The sequence below is a fragment of the Scyliorhinus torazame genome, unplaced genomic scaffold (genome assembly GCF_047496885.1).
Source record: "Scyliorhinus torazame isolate Kashiwa2021f unplaced genomic scaffold, sScyTor2.1 scaffold_953, whole genome shotgun sequence".
Taxonomy (NCBI): Eukaryota; Metazoa; Chordata; class Chondrichthyes; order Carcharhiniformes; family Scyliorhinidae; genus Scyliorhinus; species Scyliorhinus torazame.
In genome coordinates this window covers 56,869-76,788 of record NW_027308680.1, presented here as the reverse complement: position 1 = coordinate 76,788, position 19,920 = coordinate 56,869, and the positions used below count along the sequence as shown (strand labels likewise).

The following is a 19,920-nucleotide window of genomic DNA, read 5'->3' as shown; positions in this document are numbered from 1 at the left end:
CATGTTATTAAACACAACAGGATTACGTGCAAAATGTAGTGACCACTCCATGAATACAATACAGAAACTTGCTGGTTTAACGATTTATCTTAATTTTAATGAATTTGCTGGTGACAAAATAAGAAATACAAACTGTAATCTGTTGTAAATAGGCCTTCCCACTCATTTGTCACTATGAAAGGTGGAAAAGTATTTTCATATACCAAGTTAGAGGGAGGCCAGAGATCTCCTTAACATTGGGAGTCGGGCACAGCCACAGGCTGGGAATGAGGGATAGGCCAGGAAAACATGTAAACAATTTAAAAAGATATATTACTTCTATCATATATCAGAAATTGATGGTGTTTTGAGATGATATTATATTCTAGAAGAATGGTTACCTACATGTTAGGAATATGATCACTACATCTCTGTATGAGTTCATTCGCTGTTTTAACTGAATCCAAACATTGATCATTTACATCATTTTTGAATTGGTCGAACAAATAATTACACCTCTCGTTTGGACCTAAATGGAGAAGGAGAGGATAAAGCGAAGAGGTTAATACAAATACACTTGAGTCCTTTGAAACCTTTCCTGGAAAGCACTCACTGTCTGGCTGCAATGTAAATCAGGCCTTCACCTGGCTGTTATATTTTGGGGAGCGAAATTCCTTTCTCAGCTCTGGAATAAATTGGTTAATGAGTTTGGGAGAAATTCCCTGTTTTGCACTGAATGAATCAGTGAACAGAGACGGTTCAACCAGACCCATTATTCAGCTTGTTCAGGCTGGAGGACAAGGGCTGTGTGCTCCACAGGAAAAATGCACAGCTTGGTGTTCAGGGCCGTCTAAAGTCAATGTACCTGGACGTGATGGGTTCTGTACTGGGCTGCAGAGGGTCTGATGAGGTCACACAGGGCATCTGTCGCTTGCAGATAGGGACGACGGAATACTGGGGTGGGGGGGTATGTGAATTGGTGGGGGGAGGGGACGGGAGAAGTCCTGGAAGTGACAGTGCACACAGCTTCCAGACGGGGTGGGTACAGGTCCACGTGTGGCATAGGTGCCTCACAGGTGACGGATTCGGGAGGAAATGTGTCAATGTCCACCACCCCAATGACAGGATCCAGTTTTAATGGGGGAGGCTTTTGAAGGAAAGGTGGAATCTCTACCTGCACACCGTGAGGCTGCAGGTAAATCGGAGGCTCACGGACAGTGAGTCATGGGGGGTTGAACTCTCTCCTGTATTACAGATGGAGTATCATCATCTCGATACACAGGGAAAATGGCATCTTCCAAACTCGCAAGTAAGATTGGTTATGTCTGGGATGGGATGATGAAGTGTGGCAGGACTGCTCAGCGAGACTATGGGGCTCCTTCTTGGCACACATACTCACTTGTTGGTGCTGCTGCAGTGGACAGGGTTCAGGAAATTTTACACAGGAAGCACACCACATTGCCCAGTGATGCACGATCAATTGCACAAAGACTAAATTTGGGTACAACTGTGGCTTTATTACAGTCAGATGCGTGGCCTCTTGCTGCAGCTGGCAAAATGGCAGGGCACTGGAAGTCATGCATATTTATACAGTTCTCCGTGGGAGGGGCCAGCCGGCAGGAGCTACCGGCGAACGTGTAGTGCAGGTCCTACCTTACATCTCCTAATACAGTGGTTCACCACACCCAGGAAGCAACAAGAAGCTAGATTTCTAAATGTTGCCTTTAAAGGGATAGGTACAATTCAATAGCCTTGTGTCAAACCTGGAAAAGCTACATAGTAGAAGACAGGAATGCATAAAAAAAACCATAGAAAAATACAACACAGAACAGGCCCTTCGGCCCACGATGTTGTGCCGAACCTTTGTCCTAGATTAATCATAGATTATCATTGAATTTACAGTGCAGAAGGAGGCCATTCGGCCCATTGAGTCTGCACCGGCTCTTGGAATGAGCGCCCTACCCAAAGTCAACACCTCCACCCAACACAAAGGGCAATTTTGGACACTAAGGGCAATTTATCATGGCCAATCCACCTACCCTGCACATCTTTGGACTGTGGGAGGAAACCGAAGCACCCGGAGGAAACCCACGCAGACACGGGGAGGATGTGCAGACTCCACACAGACAGTGACCCAAGCTGGAATCAAACCTGGCACCCTGGAGCTGTGAAGCAATTGTGCTGTCCACAATGCTACCGTGCTGCCCTTAAGAACAAATAAATCGACACTATATCATTTTACCGTAATCCATGTACCTATCCAATAGCTGCTTGAAGGTCCCTAATGTTTCCGACTCAACTACTTCCACAGGCAGTGCATTCCATGCCCCCACTACTCTCTGGGTAAAGAACCTACCTCTGACATCCCCCCTATATCTTCCACCATTCACCTTAAGTTTATGTCCCCTTGTAATGGTTTGTTCCACCAGGGGAAAAAGTCTCTGACTGTCTACTCTATCTATTCCCCTGATCATCTTATAAACCTCTATCAAGTCGCCCCTCATCCTTCTCCGTTCTAATGAGAAAAGACCTAGCACCCTCAACCTTTCCTCGTAAGGCCTACTCTCCATTCCAAGCAACATCCTGGTAAATCTCCTTGCACCTTTTCCAAAGCTTCCACATCCTTCCTAAAATGAGGTGACCAGAACTGTACACAGTACTCCAAATGTGGCCTTACCAAAGTTTTGTACAACTGCATCATCACCTCACGGCTCTTAAATTCAATCCCTCTGTTAATGAACGCTAGCACACCATAGGCCTTCTTCACAGCTCTATTCACTTGAGTGGCAACTTTCAAAGGTGTATGAACATAGACCCCAAGATCTCTCTGCTCCTCCACATTGCCAAGAACTCTACCGTTAACCCTATATTCCACATTCATATTTGTCCTTCCAAAATGGACAACCTCACACTTTTCAGGGTTAAACTCCATCTGCCACTTCTCAGCCCAGCTCTGCATCCTATCTATGTCTCTTTGCAGCCGACAACAGCCCTCCTCACTATCCACAACTCCACCAATCTTCGTATCGTCTGCAAATTTACTGACCCACCCTTCAACTCCCTCATCCAAGTCATTAATGAAAAAATCACAAACAGCAGAGGACCCAGAACAGATCCCTGCAGTACGCCACTGGTAACTGAGATCCAGGCTGAATATTTGCCATCCACCACCACTCTCTGACTTCTATCGGTTAGCCAGTTTGTTATCCAATTGGCCAAATTTCCCACTATCCCATGCCTCTTTACTTTCTGCAGAAGCCTACCATGGGGAACCTTATCAAATGCCTTACTAAAATCCATGTACACTACATCCACTGCTTTACCTTCATCCACATGCTTGGTCACCTCCTCAAAGAATTCAATAAGACTTGTAAGGCAAGACCTACCCCTCACAAATCCGTGCTGACTATCCCTAATCAAGCAGTGTCTTTCCAGATGCTCAGAAATCCTATCCTTCAGTACCCTTTCCATGACTTTGCTTACCACCGAAGTAAGACTAACTGGCCTGTAATTCCCAGGGTTATCCCTAGTCCCTTTTTTGAACAGGGGCATGACATTCGCCACTCTCCAATCCCCTGCTACCACCCATGTTGACAGTGAGGACGAAAAGATCATTGCCAACGGCTCTGCAATTTCATTTCTTGCTTCCCATAGAATCCTTGGATATATCCCGTCAGGCCTGGGGGACTTATCTATCCTCAAGTTTTTCAAAATGCCCAACACATCTTCCTTCAGAACAAGTATTTCCTCGAGCTTACCAGTCTGTTTCACACTGTCCTCTCCAACAATATGGCCCCTCGCATTTGTAAATACAGAAGAAAAGTACTCGTTCAAGACCTCTCCTATCTCTTCAGACTCAATACACAATCTCCCGCTACTGTCCTTGATTGGGCCTACCCTCGCTCTAGTTATTCTCATATTTCTCACATATGTGCAAAAGGCCTTGGGGTTTTCCTTGATCCTACCCGCCAAAGATTGTTCATGCCCTCTCTTAGCTCTCCTAATCCCTTTCTTCAGTTCCCTCCTGGCTATCTTGTATCCCTCCAACGCCCTGTCTGAACCTTGTTTCCTCAGCATTACATAAGTCTCCTTTTTCCTCTTAACAAGACATTCAACCTCTCTTGTCAACCATGGTTCCCTCACTCGACCATCTCTTCCCTGCCTGACAGGGACATACATATCAAGGACACGTAGTACCTGTTCCTTGAACAAGTTCCACATTTCACTTGTGTCCTTCCCTGACAGCCTATGTTCCCAACTTATGCACTTCAATTCTTGTCTGACAACATCGTATTTACCCTTCCCCCAATTGTAAACCTTGCCCTGTTGCACGCACCTATCCCTCTCCATTACTAAAGTGAAAGTCACAGAATTGTGGTCACTATCTCCAAAATGCTCCCCCACTAACAAATCTATCACTTGCCCTGGTTCATTACCAAGTACTAAATCCAATATTGCCCCTCCTCTGGTCGGACAATCTACATACTGTGTTAGAAAAGCTTCCTGGACACACTGCACAAACACCACCCCATCCAAACTATTTGATCTAAAGAGTTTCCACTCAATGTTTGGGAAGTTAAAGTCACCCATGACTACTACCCTGTGACTTCTACACCTTTCCAAAATCTGGGGCGAAATTCTCCCCCAACGGCGTGATGTCCGCCGACTGGTGCCAAAAACGGCGCCAATCAGACGGGCATCGCGCCGGCCCAAAGGTGCGGATTGGGGGCCGAGCCCCATCATTGAGGGTCTAGGCCGACGCCGGAGGGATTTCCGCCCCGCCAGCTGGCGGAAATGGCGATTGTTGCCCCGCCAGCTGGCGCGGAAATGCAGCGCATGCGCGGGAGTGTCAGCGGCCGCCGACAGTTTCCCGCGCATGCGCAGTGGGGAGAGCCACTTCCTCCTCCGCCATGGTGGAGACTGTGGCGGAGGCGGAAGGGAAAGAGTGCCCCGATGGCACAGGCCCGCCCGCGGATCGGTGGGCCCCGATCGCGGGCCAGGCCACCGTGGGGGCACCCCCCGGGGTCAGATCGCCCCGCGCCCCCCCCAGGACCCCGGAGCCCGCCCACGCCACCTGGTCCCGCCGGTAAATACCAGCTTTGATTTACGCCGGCGGGACAGGCAATTTCTGGGTGGGACTTCGGCCCATTCGGGCCGAAGAATTGAGCGGGGGGGGGGGGTCCCGCCAACCGGCGCGGCCCAATTCCCGCCCCCGCCCAATCTCCGGTACCGGAGACTTCGTCGGGGCGGGATTCACGGCGGCCAACGGCCATTCTCCGACCCGGCGGAGGGTCGCAGAATGATGCCCCTGTTTCCCAATTTGTTCCTCCACGTCTCTGCTACTATTGGGGGGCCTATAGAAAACTTTTAACAAGGTGACTGCTCCTTTCTTATTTCTGACTTCAACCCATACTACCTCAGTAGGCTGATACTCCTTGAACTGCCTTTCTGCAGCTGTTATACTATCTCTAATTAACAATGCCACCCCCCACCTCTTTTACCACACTCCCTAATCTTATTGAAACATCTATAACCAGGGACCTCCAACAACCATTTCCGCCCCTCTTCTATCCAAGTTTCCGTGATGGCCACCACTTCGCAGTCCCAAGTACCGATCCATGCCTTAAGTTCACCCACCTTATTCCTGATGCTTCTTGCGTTGAAGTACACACACTTCAACCCATCTCCGTGCCTGCAAGTACTCTCCTTTGTCAGTGTTCCCTTCCCCACTGCCTCAGTACACGCTTTGGCTTCCTGAATATCGGCTACCTTAGTTGCTGGACTACAAATCCGGTTCCCATTCCCCAGCCAAATTAGTTTAAACCCTCGCGAAGAGTACTAGAAAACCTCCCTCCCAGGATATTGGTGCCCCTCTGGTTCAGATGCAACCCGTCCTGCTTGTACAGGTCCCACCTTCCCCAGAATGCGCTCCAATTATCCAAATACCTGAAGCCCTCCCTCCTACACCATTCCTGCAGCCACGTGTTCAGCTGCACTCTCTCCCTATTCCTAGCCTCGCTATCACGTGGCACCGGCAACAAACCAGAGATGACAACCCTGTCTGTCCTGGCTTTTAACTTCCAGCCTAACTCCCTAAACTCATTTATTACCTCCACACCCCTTTTCCTACCTATGTCGTTGGTACCAATGTGCACCACGACTTCTGGATGCTCCCCCTCCCCCTTAAGGATCCTGAAGACACGATCCGAGACATCCCTGGCCCTGGCACCCGGGAGGCAACATACCTTCCGGGAGTCTCGCTCGTGACCAAAGAATCTCCTATCTATTCCCCTAACCATTGAATTTCCTACAACTATTGCTTTTCTATTCTGAGCCCTGGTTCATTACCAAGTACTAAATCCAATATTGCCCTTCCTATCCCTTCCCTTCTGAGCCCCAGAGCCAGACTCAGTGCCAGAGAGCTGGCCGCTAGGGCCTTCCCCCGGTAGGTCATCCCCTTCCAACAGCATCCAAAACGGTATACTTGTTTTGAAGGGGAACGGCCACGAGGGATGCCTGCACTGTCTGCCTGTTTGTTTTTTTTCCCCTGACTGTAACCCAGCTATTCTTGTCCTGTACCTTGGGTGTGGTTACCGCCCTGTAACTCTTCTCTATCACCCCCTCTGCCTCCCGGATGATCCGAAGTTCATCCAGCTTCAGCTCCAGTTCCCTAACACGGTCTTTGAGGAGCTGGAGTTGGGTGCACTTCCCGCAGGTATAGTCAGCGGGGACACCGGTGGTATCCCTCACCACCCACATCCTACAGGAGGAGCATGCAACTGGCCTAGCCTCCATCCTCTCTTACCTTACAGAATATAGCTGCCCTGTGGACCAACTGGATCTCTGCCCTCCGACTCTGCTCCCAGTCAGCTGCACTCTCTGTAGACTCCTGGCTCTCTTCTCACTCTTTGCGGAAATGTAGGAAACAAAATGAAAGGAGCACCTTACTCCCTCCTCACCTAACTCCCTCAGTTACCAAACTCTCACTATAGCACTCAAATGCACCAAATTCAGCACTCCCTCAGTCACCAAACTCTCACTATAGCACTCAAATGCACCAAATTCAGCACTCCCTCAGTCACCAAACTCTCACTATAGCACTCAAATGCACCAAATTCAGCACTCCCTCAGTCACCAAACTCTCACTATAGCACTAAATGCACCAAATTCAGCACTCCCTCAGTCACCAAACTCTCACTCTAGCACTCAAATGCACCAAATTCTGCACTCAGTGCAAAAAAATGCAGTTTTGGAGAGTGAAGGCTATCGTGAAGGGGGCATTGCTGCATCAATTCTGCCATCCCAGCAGTGAAAGGGACATAACATTTAATGTAATTCGTCAGCGGCCAAACGGATTCCATTCATTCAGAATGAGCAAAAAAATGTTCATAGTGATGCCAAGTCAATGCGTGGAACTCAGAGCTGTGGGGCTGGATTCTCCGATCCTGTGGCTATGTCTGGTGGGGGGCTAGCAGCCACACAGCGGTCCTGCGTTACCTGCGCATACAGCCAGAGAATGGCCGGGTCTGTGGCCACACATGTCCAGGTCGGCGGCCTGTGGCGGCCGCACTGTGCAAAATGGTGCCAGCTGCGCGCAGACCTGGCCTGCCAAACACTGCCCCCGTGACCAGCCTTGCCAGCCCCGGACCACCCCCCCACCAGTCCCCCAGCCCTCGACGAAGGCCCCCATGCCAGCAAAATGGCTCCCCGACCGACTGTGTCGGCGTTGGACCCAGTCCGCAGCCGCCACGCGAGATCCCCGAACAGTGTGAGCACATGTGTCCCACGCCGTTGGGGACTCGGCCCATCGGGGCAGAGCATCGACGGAGGTCCTCGGGTGACGTCCTGAGGCCGTCCATACCGCGTGCGGCGTACTCCCCGAGTACGCTGTTTTTGAGGGCGAGGAGCATTGCAAAAACAGGGTCGCCCCCGATTCCGGTGTAAACGGGTATTCTCCGGTCAACCGCTGAACTCGATTTCGCCGAAGGCAACCGGAGAATCCCGTCCGAGGTGTTCTTTGTGTTGCTAATTTTAGGATGGTTGGCGTAGTGTTCACAAAGACCACAGAATAGCTTCAAATTGAACAAAGCTATACATTTATTAACACTACTTAATTGGATTCAACACTTACTCTTATATAATTCACATTTGATAATAAATATATAATCTACACTCATCTACTACTAATCTCTAAACTATTTCCTTCAGTCTGTTCTCTAGCTTTCTCCTCAACCTTTCCCCCACAAAGCTTAGCAACAGTGGGCTGGATTCTCAGGTCTCCGACATGGAAATCGCGTTCGGCAATCGGCTGGAGAATATCCGTTTGCGACAAAATCGGGGGCGGCGCCGCTTTTGCAATGCTCTTGCCCCTCCAAAATGGCTTACTAGAGTACGCTGCATGCTGTCGGGACGGCCTCAGGACAACTGACAACATTTAACTACACCTTCATGTAGTCCAGGCCAATAAAATTGTTTTTGTATTTTAGCTTAAATTTTCCTAATTCCCAAATTACCTCCCACTGGTACCTCATGTGCTACTCGCAACAGCTCCTTTCTATACCCTACCGGCAATACCACTTGATGAACTTCTGCCCACTTTTCATCTGCCTGCATATGTAAAGGTCTCAATTTTCTCATCAAGATATCATTTTTAAGGTAATAACATTCTGGTATACACTCAGATTCCTCTTCCGTGGATGCTTTCTGATACATCTGTTTTATTTCCATACCCTTCTGTTGTAACTCTGCCAATTCTCCTGAACTAAAAATATCCACCTCATCCTCCACCAGTTCTTGTTCTTTTCCAGCCATCTGATCAAAAATCGTTTCTGATAATTGAACCTCAACTTTATCTTCACTCTTTGATTTCTCCTCTTGTCTTAACCTGTGACTTTGCAACCTTGTTACTACACAATCCGGAAAAATCCCAGGATATTTGTCCTTCAACAATTCAGTTGTTTGATTTTCCACTGGCTTATCAACCACAGTAGGCATCACTCCTACCTGCGATCCAGCTATATCATTACCCAAGATAAACTGTATTCCTGGACAAGCTAGTTTCTCTATTACTCCTGCTACTCCACTCTTCACCGGACTTTCCAACCGTACCTTATATAATGGAACACTACTCTTCTCACCCTGAATTCCTTTTCTGGCAATATTACTGCCAAACTACATAACTCTCCTACCATCAAAGATTGACTAGCTCCCGTATCTCTTAAAATTCTGACTTCTTTACCTACTCCTCCCGTTACACATGAGTAAACTTTACCCACACAAGTAATTCTTTAAAGTGATCTGGCACCTTCTTATCAATCACTTCTTGATCAGGCTGTACAATCTTTTGCACCTCCTTCACATCAATTGGGCTTTCCTTTCCCACTTTCACAAACCCCACTGGCTTATCCTGTTTTACCACATCAGCCTTCCCAGTGCTTTTCCTCAACCCCCAACACTATGACTTTACATGGCCCAGTTTATTACAGTAAAAGCATCTGAAACTTTCCATTTCTCTTCCACCCTCCTGGATTTCTTTTTTAATCTGAGGTACAACTCTCCTTATTATCTCCCATCAGATCCCCTTTACCTTTACCACTTGAGTATTTCTCTTTTCCCTCGTTTCTATCCCTCACAGGCCATTTCTGCTGCCAATTTCACAGTTTTAACCCTTTGCTCTTCCACATGAGTTCTCACGACATCAGGAATTGAATTTTTAAACTCCTCCAAAAGTATAATTTATCTAAGAGCTTCATACGTTTGGTCTATTTTCAAAGCTCTTGTCCACCTATCAAAATTACTCTGTTTGATCCTTTCAAACTCCAAGTACGTTTGACCAAGCTCTTTCCTTAAATGTCTAAACCTTTGTCTATAGGCTTCAGGCACTAGTTCATATGCACCTAAGTTGGATTTTTTCACCTCCCCATATGACCCAGATACTGTGACAGTGATGCAAACACTTCACTAGCTCTACCTCCCAACTTTGTTTGAATCAGTAATACCCACATGTCCTGTGGCTATTTCATTTGTTTAGCTACCTTCTCAAATGAAAAGAAAAAGGCTTCTACATAATTCTTATCAAATCTTGGCACTACTTGGACATATGTAAATAGATTCCCACCAAGCCTTCGACTATGATGCTCTTTCTCACTAGCCTCATCACTATCCTCAAACTGTACGTTTCTCTGTACATCCGTCAATTTTAACTGACTTTCATGTTCCATGGCCATTTTCCGAAGTTCAAAGTCTCTCTCTTTTTCTTTTTCCCTGATCTGTACCTCTCTTCTTCTTTCTTTTTGTTCTGTTAGGGCTATTCTTTCTTTTTCCAGTATTCAAACTGCTTTAATTCTTTTTCATGCTCAAGGTGCTTAATCTGTAATTGAATTCTTGCTATTTCCAATGATTCTGACTCTGTCTCAGGCAATTTTAAATGCTCCGCTACGGCCGCAATTACCTCTTCTTTTCGTATGTTGTCAGGTAATATTAACTGCAATGTTTTTGCAAATCTAAAAGATATTTTTTAGTCTCTGTTCGTAAGGTACTGCACATGACTTTCTCCACCCCCAAAAACTTCTGAGCCTCTGAAAGAGCCATTGTCCGCAACACACTCCCTACTTAAACTGGAATACCGAACGCGAAAAGCAAACACAAATTTGCTCACCCCTCACTGTCTTTAAGTTCACTAAGCCAACCCAATCACGAAAGATAGACTTTTACCCCACGAGCCCCCAATTTGTTATGGGCCAGTATTTAGAAAACTACAAAGTATATCATGGAGTTCAACTGATCTACAGCTGTTTACAGATTTTGGTTATGAGGAGCACAAGGGCCTACCTTTCAGATGGTATTCAACAGAGGCCTGAAGCACTTTTAATCAAAAACAAAGTTTATTCTCCAAATTCAGTTAACATACACACAGTAAGCATTTTTAACAACTACAAACATAAATACCCCACACAGCTACAGTACTTTATATATAACCCTTAATAACTTCCCTTAACTGTTTAAGTGTAACAACAACATCCCATAAAGCAGAAAACCCTTTTAGCAAAACAGTAGGTTTGAATTCCTTCCAGAAAACAGTTATCACATTTAAATTATTAAGTGAACTGGAGACACCTTTCAACACAGAGAGAGAGAGAGACACGACAAGACTTCTCCGTCTGAATCCAGCTTTCAAGTGTGAAAACGAAAGCAGAAAAACTCAGAGCCACACAACAGCCCAAACCAAAACAAAAGTAAAACCCAGTGCCACAGCTCAGTTCCACCCGCGCAATGGCATCACTGAAGCCATTTGATAAGACAAAACATTTCTTAACGGGACATTCACAGGACATCTTGAATATCTTTCCAGAGGGGAGCAAAAGTGAGAATGCATCTAAGGTCCAGGGTGCTTTTATACGAATTCTCTTTCGATGCAGTAAGTGAAGGAGCGAAAAGAAAGCGCACAGCTCCAGCAGGAGACACTGCCTGGGGAATATGGCCAATGGGAGCGTGATCATTAACAGGAAGCTGAGGAGCAGAGACCCAGAAAGCGGAGGAGATTGGCAACACCAAAGGTCTATCGTCCACTAGTCTCCTTTTTACAAATGAGCAAGAGGCAGTGCAGAGCAAGGTTGTGATTATCCAGAGAACTGCTCCTCCACATATGCCACATGCTCCAAGAGCACCTGATGGGTTTGGAGGATTCGACGTGCAGGAAGGTGAGAGCAGCACTCAATTTCTTTGCATCTGGGTCTTTCCATGGATCCTGGGGCCGAGCGAAAATTCGGCATGACTTACTGGATCAAGGTCGCCATGGTGGTCACCAACCTTCCCATGGCAGCCTCGAGGTGCTCGCATGTTGGAACCATGACATCAGACAGAACATAGAGGGACTCCATTATGTGCTGTACTTTGATGAGTGACTGTTGAATCTCTGCCCAATGTTCTGCTGTCTCAGTTTGCATCACCACCAATGAGCTGACAACTGCTTCCAAAGGCTCATTATCTGACTGGCACCGAATGGGTGGTTAGTCTCCAGCAGCCCTCTGAGTGCCAGAGAGCTGGGCAATCTCTGCCTCTGACTGCGAGGTATTCTCCAGACAGTGACCCCAATTCTAACCTTGAACTTGCTCCACCAAGGTGAAAAATTAAAAATGAAATGAAAAATGAATGAATGAAAATTGCTTATTGTCACAAGTAGGCTTCAAATAAAGTTACTGTGAAAAGCCCCTAGTCGCCACATTCCGGCGCCTGTTCGGGGAGGCTGGTACGGGAATTGAACCGTACTGCTGGCCTGCCTTGATCTGCTTTCAAAGCCAGCGATTTAGCCCTGTGCTAAACCAGCCCCTGGTTTGAGCCTTAGGTGTGTGTTTCTGTGCTGGTGGAGGGTGTGGGTGAGCACGGCGATAGTTCTTCCTGAGACCCCTCATCCTCAGACATGCTCTGGGGACTCGGAGAGCAGCTGGGCTGGCTTGCTGGCCGCGCTCTGCTGGCACCGGGAAAAGTCAAAAGGACAATTTTAGTGAATGAGCTGAAGCTAATTCAGAGCACATTGCACTCAGCGTGAATTGCAGGATCGGGTGGTGTGATGGAGCTGAGATCTGTACTAGGTTGTTACGAGAGGCCAAGCTCCTCACCGGAGAACTCTGCAGCAGCCTCCTCAAACTCATTCAGGGCGATGATATCTGCTTTCCCTCCCCTGGTCTGGACTCACTCTCACTTGTTGTGTACAAGTTTGGCCTGTGTGGGGACAAAAGAAAGAGATCTGGGGCGAAATTCTCCGGAAACGGCGCGATGTCCGCCTACTGGCGGCCAAAACGGCGCAAATCAGACGGGCATCGCGCCGCCCCAAAGGTGCGGAATGCTCCGCATCTTTGGGGGCTGAGCCCAACATTGAGGGGCTAGGCCGACGCCGGGGGAATTTCCGCCCCACCAGCTGGCGGAAAAGGCCTTTGGTGCCCCGCCAGCTGGCGCGGAAATGACATCTCCGGGCGGTGCATGCACGGGAGCGTCAGCGGCCGCTGACAGTTTCCCACGCATGCGCAGTGGAGGGAGTCTCTTCTGCCTCCGCCATGGTGGAGACCGTGGCGGAGGCGGAAGGGAAAGAGTGCCCCCACGGCACAGGCCCGCCTGCGGATCGGTGGGCCCCAATCGCGGGCCAGGCCACCGTGGGGGCACCCCCCGGGGCCAGATAGCCCCGCGCCCCCCCCAGGACCCCGGAGCCCGCCAGCGCCGCCTTGTCCCGCCGGTAAGGTAGGTGGTTCAATTTACGCCGGCGGGACAGGCAATTTATCGGCAGGACTTCGGCCCATCCGGGCCGGAGAATCGAGCGGGGGGGCCCACCAACCGGCGCGGCGCGATTCCCGCTCCCGCCGAATCTCCGGTGCCGGAGACTTCGGCAACCGGCGGGGGCGGGATTCACGCCAGCCCCCGGCGATTCTCCGACCCGACGGGGATGGAGCAGAGGTTGGGTGAAACTCATGTCCCCTGTGTGGTGAGTCCTCTCCAGAAGGGACAGAGATTGGGGTGTGAACAACAAGACAGATGGGATGGTGATGTTGTGAAAGTCTTGTTGAGAGAGTGAGTGTTGATACGTGTCTCCCATGACTGAATGTGTGAGACTCGCGAAGACAGTAGCTGTTTGAGTACATGATGCCACGCCGAGAGTTTGATGGTGCAGGGAGCTGAGAGAGGACTTAACCTGGCAGAGTGGATGAGATCATTCATCGGCTTCCTGCACTGGATGGAACTTTGCGGGTGGGTGTCAGCAGCATTGACCTCCTGGGCAATGGCCTCCCAGGCCGGAGGGGTGAGGTTGGTGCGCTTCTTTGAGCCGTCCTTGAGGTACAGCACAAGTCGGTGGGCCCAGACTTCCTGAATGAGGGCCGGCGCTGACAGCCTTCACCTTGCTTCTGGTTTCCTGACACGTTGGAGGGTCTCCTGAAGACAGGTGGGCAGGAGTCAGGGATATGAGTGCTGGACTGGTGTTTAAATACGGAGCTGGGTCCTTCAAACCCATCAGCTGACGGCGAGCGAACAAATCAGCTGCTGGCCCACCAGGTGATTCAGCGGGGAAAGCGCCTGTGCATAATTAATAAGTTTCCAATTGCAGAATCTGGTGTGGGATCCCGTCATTTTCTGGCCAGCGGCAAAGGGACTACCAGAGTCTCCCGCCACCACACCTAGGCCTGAATTCACTGCTTCCTGCTGGTGACAGCAAAAATGGCGATCGGGCGGAGAATAGCTCGCAATGGAAAAATCACAATTTGCATCCGGCACCAATTTTAACACCATGCTCTGGTCCTCCACTGGTGATGTCATCAGAGTTTGAGCTCGACATCAGTGGTTTGATGCAACACCGCCATTTGTGTGGTTTTAAGTCTCATTAGCGGATTGGACACTCCATGGGCGGGATTCTCTGATCCTGGCGCTAAGTGTTGACGCCGTCGCAAACGCTGGAGCGTTTTACGACGGCGTCATCTGGCCCCTAGGATCAGCGATCCTGCGCCGCACAGGAGGCCAGCACGGCACTGGAGAGCCTCACACTGCTCCAGCTGCCGATACGGGCGTCAGAACGGGTGCCACGGACCCGTGCATGCGTGCTACGGCCGGCGCGAGTTTGCACATGCGCGTGCGTTACCTTCTCCGCGCCGGCCCCAAAGCAACATGGCGGAGAGCGACAGGGGCCCGGCGCGAAGGAAGATAGTCCCCCACGGGGATAAGCCCGCCCGCCGTTCGGTATGCCCCAATCGCGGGCCAGGCCACCGTGGAGACCCCCCCGGGGTCGGATCCCCCCTCCCCCCACCAGGCCGCCCCCCGCAACATGAACAGCGAGGTCCCGCCGAGTAGGACCATACGAGAACGGCGCCGGCGGGACTCTGCCTACCTCGGCGGGCACTCAGCCCATTGCGCGGGGAGAATCCCCCCAGCGATTCTCCGGCCCGGCGCAGTGTCGGAGCATCCCGCCCCCCATTCCAGCCCTTTGCGATGCTCCACCTTTCTTTGGCAGAGGTCACGCAGACACAAATTCGTGCAAGTATTTAATAATAATTTTTATTATTGTCACAAGTAGGCGTACATTAACACTGCAATGAAGTTACTGTGAAAAACCCCTAGTCGCCACATTCCGGTGCCTGTTCAAGTACACAGAGGGAGAATTCAGAATGTCCAAATTACCTAACAGCATGGCCGGGATTCTCCCCTACTTGGGCGGAGAGTCCCGGCGGGATTGAGTGGCGGGAACCACTCCGGCGTTGGGCCGCCACAAAGGTGTGGATTTCTCCGCACCTTTAGGGGCCAAGCATTCACCTTGAGGGGCTAGGCCCGTGCCAGAGTGGTTGGCGTGCCGCCGGCCGGCGGGAAAGGCCTTTGGCGCCACGCCAGCCGGGGCCGAAGGGACTGCGCCGGGCAGCGGAAGTCTACGCCTGCGCGGGAGCGTCAGCAGCTGCTGACATCATCCCAGCGCATGCGCAGGGGGGTGTCACTTCCGCATCGGCCATCGCGGAGGCTGTGGCCGAGGCGGAAGGAAAAGAGTGCCCCCAGGCCCGCCCGCGGATCGGTGGGCCTCGATCACGGGCCAGGCCACCGTGGGGGCACCCCCTGTGGCCAGATCACCCCACGCCCCTCCCAGGACCCCGGAGCCCGCCCGCGCCGCCAGTCCCGCCGGGAAGGTAGGTGGTTTGATTCACGCCGGCGGGACTGGCATGACAGCAGCGGAACGTCAGCCCATCGAGGGCCGGAGGATCGCCGGGGAGGGCCTGCCAACTGGTGCAGCGCGATTCCCGCCCCCGCCAAATTTTCGGTGCCGGAGAATTCGACGGCCGGCGGGGGCGGGATTCACGCCGCACCTCGGCGATTCTCCCGGCGGGGGGTTGGAGAATCCTGCCCCAGGTCTTTCGGGACTTGTGGGAGGAAATCTGAGCAACCGGACGATATCCACGCAGACACAGGTAGAATGTGCAGTCTCTGCACAGACAGTGACCAAGCTGTAAAGCATCAGTGCTAACCACCGTACAGCCGTGCCGCGAGGCCTGCGCACTAAAGCTATTGAGGGGGAGCGAGAGGCTAAAAACCTTTCAGAAACTCTCCAAAATTACCGGGCTTGCTGGGGGTGGCTGCCCAGTCAAGGGGAGTAGCGGGGATCGACTTGGTGCCAAATCCATGGACTGGGGATGTCCCCTGAGGATCGGGCCTGGCTCAGACCACCATTGCTGCTGCATGTGGATTTAAATGCAGCCCTTTGGTGCTACTTACAGGCCCCTGGCTGCTCACGCTGCTAACTACTCACTGTGTCCTGCAAATGTTCAGAGAGCCTCTGGTGATGTGGGATCCCAAGGAGGCCAATCCTCTGGAAACCTCATACCACAGCTGTTTCACCAAGGGGATGGGCATGGCCAAGCTCAATCAGGGGTCCAATAGGTGTTGGCACGTCTCAGGAGAACTGCTCCATTCCAGAGGGACCAGGGGATCAGCAGAACTTCCAAAGAACACCTGCACTGTGGCCTTTGGAACCCTTCCCTGATTCTCTGCCCCTCTCAGGGCAGAGGCTTCACCAGTGACCCCTACCCCTCAGGGTCACCAGCTGTCTCCTTCTGGCGAGGCTGGCAGTGCTGATTGCCTCTGCCACCACCTCCCAGGTACTGTTCACAAGGGCAGACTTTAGTCTGAGGCCTACCCTGGGGAAGAGGAAGTCCCTCCTCTCCTCAGTGGCATCGAGCAATGGGTCCACTTTGGACTCCCGAACTCGGGTGGGCTGGTTTTCTCTGAGATATCTTTGTGGCTGCAATGAGTGTGTGGTGAGTGGAGCGATTAAAAACAGCTCCAAATGTCAAGCTATTTAGCACTACTTCTGGCCCCAGCTGTGACACAGCTGACTGGACCAGGAATTGCTTCCAATTCCCAGTGGCAGAGTGGTGGCCCTTTCCATGTCCTGAATCACAGAATGAATAGCGCCCCCAACGGAAACGCAAATCACACGCTATTCAAGACGGACGGGAATTATCCTAACAGAGAATCCAGCCGTTAGTCTCATAAATGGAGAAATCTGCCCCAAATCTCCAGTGTGACTGTCTCACATTGGTGCAAATGCAGCACAACCCAACATGTGGTAAAGAAGGGCCTCTGTCTGTAAACAGCCACACACCCTGAAATGTCTGGGCGACAGTTATTAATATTAGTTTAATTCCTGAAACTGATTGCAACTTTTCTATCTAAACTGCTTTTACTTGAGATATACATTTTGCAGGACTGAATAAGAGATTTTAATAAGAACACATTTAATTACCTGTTGAAGAGGACACACTGGTTGTCGATTCCTAAAGTAGAAATTTACAACATCAGAGAATTTATCAATGAAATAAATGTTTTTTAAAATCTGTAAGTGAAATATGTGAATTCTCTCTTACCCAGGATGTTTCACATGGGCTGCCTGTCGCTGGTGTAGTGACTGTGATACTGTTCGAATGGTTACTCTGTGTTGTAATTTTAAATGGACTAAGAAGTCCAAATGGACCAACCTGCAGAATGAAACATGGTAAAAATATGACAACAAATCTTCCTAAATGAAAGTTTGATGCAGCATATATTTGGCTTTGCTTTTTTTTCTTAATTCATTTTTTCCAATTAAGGGGCAATTTAGCATGGCCAATCCACCTACTCTGCACATCTTTGTGTGGGCTTGGGTTTCCAAGAGCCGGTGCAGACTCGATGGGCCAAATGGCCTCCTTCTGCACTGTAAATTCTATGATTCTATGATTGGGTTGGGGGGTGAGACCCACGCAGACACGGGGAGAATGTGCAAACTCAACATGGACAGTGACCCAGAGCCGGGATCGAACCTGGGACCTCGGCGCCGTGAGGCAGCAGTGCTAACCACTGCGTCACTGTGCTGACTGTCATTTGGCTTTGTTAAACAATTCAGTTTGTTTAATTGCTGACCAACAGCTACAGAATACGGAGCAGATAATTATCCAGGATGAGTCTTTCTTAAACTCACATAAATTAACATTTCAGTCATGAAAATAGTGTGTGTGTGTTTGGGAGATACTCTGTGAGGGATGTGGGGATGAATCATCAGGATTGCATTCACCAGATATCCAGTTACAGCTCCTCTGACATCACTGCCAGCAAAGAATATGACCATCCATAATATTGAGCAATGTAAAGATACTGGGCGGGATTCTCACTTTCAGAGAGAAGTGTTAACGCTGGGACTGAATCGGTGGACTTCTACAACAATTAAATTGCCGCCTGTCCCGGAGCAATTCATGATCCCTTAATGGGCTAGCACCGGCGCCATGTGGAAGTCGAGTGATTCCAATGAAAAACCGTGTCTGATTCAACGGGATCGGGATTTCCACTCGAGAGGCTGGCAATCTGCAGCCGCATATTCACACTCCACTCCCCACACACAGTCATCCCAGCCAACAAGATGGCATCATGAAGAGCGGCACCCAGTTCACAGATGCAGAGCTCGAGACACTGCTGCATGCTGTGGAGGCGAGGCGGGCCACCCTGTTTCCCGGAGTGGGAAGGAGGCTGTCCCCACCGTCGTACACCAGGCTTAGGAGCAGGTAGCAGAGGCCGTGAGCGCCGTGGGCCCCATCGCCAGGGCTGGACAGCAGTGCCAGTAGAAGTTGCACAATCTCCTCAGGATGGCCAGGGTGAGTAGGCACTACCGTGCCCCTGGCACCAGCCCCAACCCACACACCCGGGACTGTCCCACCTACCCGGAGGGCGACTGAACCTCACCCACCGGCAGTGTGCCCCTCACTGTCACGAAGCAGCGGCCACAGGACCTGGTTGGTGGGCCCAGAGAGGGAAGTCGCCGAGGTGGAGGTCAGAATCAGGCAACCAAGTGAACCCCCAGAGTTGCAGTGTCTCTATGGCCCCCAAACCCATCCTCCCCACACCAACCCACCACACCCCCACACCACCCAACCTCCCCCACACCACCTCCCCCACACCACACCACATCCCCACACCACCCCACCTCCCCCACACCACCACCAAACCACTGCACCTCCCCACACCACCACACCTCCCCCACCCTACCTCCACCACCCCACCTCCCCCAAACCAACCCACCTCCCCACACCACCACACCTCCCTCACACCACCCCACCTCCACCACCCCACCTCCCCCAAACCAACCCACCTCCCCCACACCACCACACCTACCTCACACCACCCCACCTCCCCCACCCCACCTCCCCCACCCCGCCTCCCCACACAACCCACCTCCCCCACACCACCCCACCACCCCCACCCCACCTCACCCACACAACCCCACCTCCCCCACACCACCCAACCTCCCCACAACACGTCCCACACACCACCCCACCTCCCCACCCAACCTCCCCCACCCCACCCCACCACCCCACCCCACCCCCCACCACCCCTTCTCAACCACACCAGCCCACCTCCCCACCCAACCTCTCCCACACAACCCCACCTCCCCCCACAACCTTCCCCACACCACCCCACCTCCCTCCCCACCTTCCCCACCCCACCCCACCTCCCCCATACCACACCACCTCCCCCCCCACCATCCCCACCCCACCCCATCTCCCCCACACCACCTCGCCCACACCACCCCACCTCCACCACACAACATCCCACACACCACCCCACCTCCCCACACACCACCTCCCCCACACCACACCACCTCCGCCACCCAACCACCCCACACAATCACACCTCCCCCACCCAACCTCCCCCACACCACCCCACCTCCCCCACACCACGTCACCTCCCCCACACCACCCCACCTCCCCTACCCCACCTCCCCCACACCACCCCACCTCCCCCACAAAACCTCTGCCACACAACCCCACACCACACCACCTCCCCCACCCAACCTCCCCCACACCATCACACCTCCCCACCCAACCACCCCCACACCACCCCACCTCCCCAACACCACCCCACCTCCCACAACACCCCACCTCCCACAACACCCCA

General features: G+C 51.4%; 1 long non-coding RNA gene across 1 annotated transcript; it reads right to left on the bottom strand.

Annotated features, from left to right (window-relative positions):
* Nucleotides 1-392: 392 nt before the first annotated feature.
* On the bottom strand, nt 393-17,470 carry LOC140406864 (uncharacterized). Its single transcript, XR_011939347.1, has 3 exons — nt 17,364-17,470; nt 17,243-17,273; nt 393-508 (listed from the first exon to the last, which is right to left on the bottom strand). It is a non-coding gene; the product is annotated as an uncharacterized lncRNA (long non-coding RNA).
* Between the last annotated feature and the right edge of the window lie 2,450 nt (nt 17,471-19,920).